The sequence below is a fragment of the Rhipicephalus microplus genome, unplaced genomic scaffold (genome assembly GCF_043290135.1).
Source record: "Rhipicephalus microplus isolate Deutch F79 unplaced genomic scaffold, USDA_Rmic scaffold_219, whole genome shotgun sequence".
NCBI lineage: Eukaryota > Metazoa > Arthropoda > Arachnida > Ixodida > Ixodidae > Rhipicephalus > Rhipicephalus microplus.
In genome coordinates, this window is record NW_027464790.1 from 7,501 (window position 1) to 12,500 (window position 5,000).

Consider the following 5,000-nt stretch of genomic DNA (forward strand, 5'->3'; position numbering starts at 1 on the left):
CTATCTCTACCCCATCCCCTTCCATACCTGCGATACATTAGTGGTGCAGGTGGGCCCCCCCCAAGGCCCTTCTCACATTCTGTCCCTATCTACTACTACCACCAGGGGGCCCGAGTGGATCCGGCCAGCCATTCTCACAGGAGCGAGTTTTTCAAGGTTTTCGACAACAAAAAGAGTGAGTACGCTAAAACCTTTGCACACTCCTCTACTATAAAGTGACCGAGACCACCCGGGTGCCGAAAACCGCACGAGAATCGGCCAAGGAACGCCAAAAATCCGAGTTTTCATCGATGTAAACAGCCTCTTGGCGGCCATTACACAAGGAACACCCAAAACTCGACGATAACAGCAAATCCGCGGCTGATTTCGGCTGAATTCCGGTGCCGGGAGAGTCCTGGGGAGTATCCGAAGATAGGACAGCCAGTTTTGCGCGGGGATCTAGGGCGAAACGTCTGAAAATCGCCGGTTTTCCGACCGAAGTGAGTCCAGTTTCCCGCCAAAACATGGGCGCGGCCATATTGGATTGAGGTCACATTTTCGCCAAAAGTGGAATAACTTTGGAACGAAAGGTCGCAGGAAGACAAAACTGGTATCATTTTGATCAGAAAAAAGTGCTAATAGTGATAGGAAAAAACGCGGTGTTCCTACGTTAACTCTAACACCAAAATCCGGAACCCCCCTATTACCAGGGTTGAAAACCTGCACATTGTGGCCAGGTTGAGCAACTGGATTAAACCAAATTTGGCGGAACTAGGAAATTCTTGCTGAAAACGCTCGGAACCAAGTCCTGGTGCCACAGAACAGCAGAATTATTCTTCTCAGTTCAAGAGGGCCACAAAAGAACAAGGAATTTCAACTTTCCTGACCATTTTCTACAGTTAGACAAAAACAGCAAATCCGAGGCTGGTTTCGGTTCTTTTCTGGAGCCGGCAGTTCTGGAAGTGCTTGAAGACTGGATACACGCTTTTGCTAGTAGTTCTGGGGCGAAACGACAGGAAATTGACATTTTCCGACTGTTCTGAGTTCGGATTCCCGTCAAAATGAGAGGCGGCCATCTTTGATTGAACACTTCACGCCAAAGGTAGATAACTCCGGAACGAATCCCCGTAGAGAGACAAAACTGGTATCTATCTGTTTAGCGGAAAACGCCAACAGAGACAGGAAAAGTGCGGCGCCTCTACGCTGCCAAGAACACCTAAAACCGGCAACCTCTACTACCAAGGTTGAGGAACATCTCTGGCGATACCAGAACAAGTTAAAAAGGAGTAACTTTCTTCCAGACGGCTAACAACGGCTTCGAAGGCACAAACCCTTCTCTTGGAACACAGCGTGGAGATTAGGAGAAGATGTTGAAACCCAAGGGGATGAGAACGGAAACCCAGAAACAAGGACTGGAGGGAAGAGGACCTCTACAAACGGCAAACCCAGCAGTGGGGCCTACGTCAAAGGTCCTAAAAAACACAGGAAGCAATGACGACTCTGCAATTACAGACCCCACGCAAGGGGCGAAGACAGACAAGATACAGAAGAAGAAGACCAAGAGGGTGGAACAAAAACAAGTGACCAACAAAGAAGAGAAGGCAAAGAAAGAAGAACCACAAGGAGCGATGCCCGCCAAAGCTTCTCTTGAAACAGATTGGTGGAGCCCAACCGAGAATGACCAGGTAGAGGGAGGCAGCCGAGGAACCGAAACCGAAGAAGCTGAAGGAGGAGAGGTCCACCCTCAAACACAAACGGCTGCTAACGAAGGAGCGCTAGACAACTGGGACGGGGACGAAGACAGAAATTCACAATCGTCACTCCCAACCAGCCGCGGAGAAAAGGGTACAGTTTTGTCTAGACTTTCCAAAGCAGACAAGAACACTATGAGGGCTCTCATTAAAATCTCTACATTGACGGGCGGCGACGAGGCGGTAGCCCAGCAGATTGAAGCGATAATCTCCGAACAAGCTAAATTGAAAAACCTGTTAATGGAACAGGCCCAACAGATTGCGTTCCAAAAAGGCAGGATCGAAGAATTGGAGAAAAGAAGACAAGAAGAACCACTCGAACAAAGGGAAGAGCCAACACAGAGCAACACTCCCGCAACCGAGAGCCGACCAACCTATGCTCTGGTGGTATCTTCCGGAACAATGGAGAAAAAAGAGGTCGCATCGCTTCTGAGGCAGCGGGTGGATCCCCTCGACCTGGGAATCCAAGAAGCAACAATTCGGCCAGGGAGAGAGGGAATTGTCGTGATGACGAAGTCAAAAGAAGACTCAGCTAAGATTCTCCAGTTCATTCAGAAGGACAGAGAACTGAGAAATGTTGAAGCCAAGCTCCCAAAGGAGAACAGGATCCATAAGAAAATAATTGGACTCGAGGATGAAATTGACGAGGTCAATCTCCCAGCCCGAATCGTCAGGCAAAACCGTTTGGTGTGCTCGCCAGAAGACATAACAATAAAGAAGACATGGCCGGGCAAGAGAGGCAAGACAGTGATTCTTGCCCTAAATCGAAGTGCAAACAAAGCAATCGGAAGCCGAACTGCACTGAACATCGGCTGGTCACGATGCCCGATCTTTGACGACATCTTTTGGCCAAGATGCACAAGATGCGCCATGCACGGCCACATTGCTCCCGATTGCGATGGCCCCCAGCGCTGCATTAACTGTGGCCAACGAGGTCACTACCAAAGAGAATGTGAAGCAGAATCGCACTGCAACATCTGCGAGACTGAGGGTCGCACCGAGACAGATCATTCTATGATGTCCAGGGAATGCCCGGTATACATAACAAAGGTACAGGCCGAGAAAGGCAAAATTCTAGCTAGACTAAACTAAGAGTACCCAACACACAGGCACAATGGCGAATAGCACTGAAATACAAATAATACAGGTAAATTTAGGCAGGGCATTTAAGGCAAATCAGTCACTAAACAATTTTCAACAAGAAGAAGAATTCGACATATCTGTACTCCAAGAACCATATTCGCTCAACAACAAAATCATAGGGTTTCCGCTAAAGCATAAAGTTATAGCCAACAACAAAGACCCGAAGACAGCCATCATAATACACAAAGAAAATATAACCGCTTTCCCAATTATTATAGAACAAAAACTAATAGCAGTCAAGATAAATAAAGGTGAAAGAGAATTGGTAATTATCAACTGCTACTGTCCTCCGAATGAAAACGTCGAGCTGGCAATGTCAGCAATAGGAAACATTTTACAGAAATTTATAGACATTAACACGATAATAATGGGTGACTTCAACTCAAAACATCAAATTTGGGGAAGCACGGAGACGGATGAGAAAGGTGAAAAAGTATTAGAATTCACAGTATTACACAACCTGACATTATTAAATGCCAAAGAATCACCTCCGACATTTAAAACAAGTAGGGCGAGGGGTTGGATTGACCTCACCATATGTGACGCAAACCTAAACCAGGATATTAAAAGCTGGGAAGTACTTAAAACCTATAATCACAGCGATCACAGATACATTAAAGTTGTTATTAAAAATGAAGAACTTCCAGAGGAATATGGCCTAACGTTAAAAGGGCAAACAAAAGTCATGGAAAAGTTGCAAATTGATCCCTGGTTTGAGGAAGTCCAGGGGAAAATAAACACGAAGGAAAGTATTGAAGAAATAGTGAATACGCTACACGAGAAAATCGAGAAACTTAAGAAGGAATTCAGTAAAAAGAAAAAACCTTCTAAACAAAAACCGAATACTTGGTGGTCAAGAGACCTAGAAATTGAAAGGAAGAGAGTCAGAGCACTACGAAGGAGGTATCAAAAGGCGAAAGGGGATATCAGAGAACAATACAAAAAGGAATACTATAAAGAACATGACACGTATAACAACATGATAGAACAGGCTAAAAACAACAGTTGGAAAACTCTATGTACTAAGGCTACGAAAAATCCATTCATCCTACCGTATAAAATTGCACGAAATAAGATGAAAACCAAGGTTATGTTTAGAAGCATCACAAAAGAAAATGGAGAAGTCACAAAGACTCTTCAGGAAACAATAGAACACATTCTAGGAAATTTATACCCTAACTGCATGGAAAATGACGAGCCAGGACACAGTCAAATACAATCAAGCAACGACACAATAAACAATAACAAACAGGGAGGAAATTGGACATCGGGAGCAGAAATGAGAGAAAGAAATTTACCCAGTGATGACCTCCCATTTACAGAGATTGAAGTAACGCAGATAGTAAAAAATCTGAGGAAAGATGTAACCCCCGGACCAGACAACCTAAAAACTAACCTCATACAAGTGATGTATGAAAGGCATAAGACTTTCTTTGTCAATCTTTTTAATGCATGCTTAAAGCACGGACATTTTCCTCAAAGATGGAAAGAATCTAAAATTATATTGATTCCAAAAGGGAACGGAGAGGACAAATCCGAGGAAAACAAATATCGCCCAATAGCTATTAACTCGATTTTGGGAAAAATATTAGAAAAGCTCATAAAAGATAGAATCTATTATTTCTTGTTTAAAAATCACCATTTTAACAAAAAACAATTTGGATTTACCCATGGGACATCAACAACCACGGCATTGGAAGAAATAATCAAACGAATAAACCAAGCGAAAATTGATAAGCTAAACAGCATGCTAATAGCACTAGATATTAAAAACGCATTCAATTCTATAAAACCCGAAGTAGTTATTCAGAAATTAGAAGAATATAAGTGTCCCAACAACCTAATAAAACTGGCGGACAATATTCTACGGAACAGGAAAATAATCTATGAAACAGATGGAGTAAAAATTAAGAAAACACTAACTTCAGGTTCCCCACAGGGGTCACCTTTAAGCCCACTCTGTTGGAATATAACAATAGGCGACCTATTAGAAACTCAGCTTCAAGAAGGAGTACACATCCAAGCCTTTGCGGACGACGTGGTGTTACACATAAAGTTCCGCTCAAGAAAAGAGGTGGAGGAAAAAGCTACGAAGGCACTAACACTAATAAATCAGTGGGCACATCA

General features: G+C 43.7%; 1 pseudogene; it reads left to right on the forward strand.

Moving 5' to 3' along the window:
- Nucleotides 1-5,000, forward strand: part of LOC142792420 (large subunit ribosomal RNA) — an 11,815-nt pseudogene that overhangs the window by 3,243 nt on the left and 3,572 nt on the right.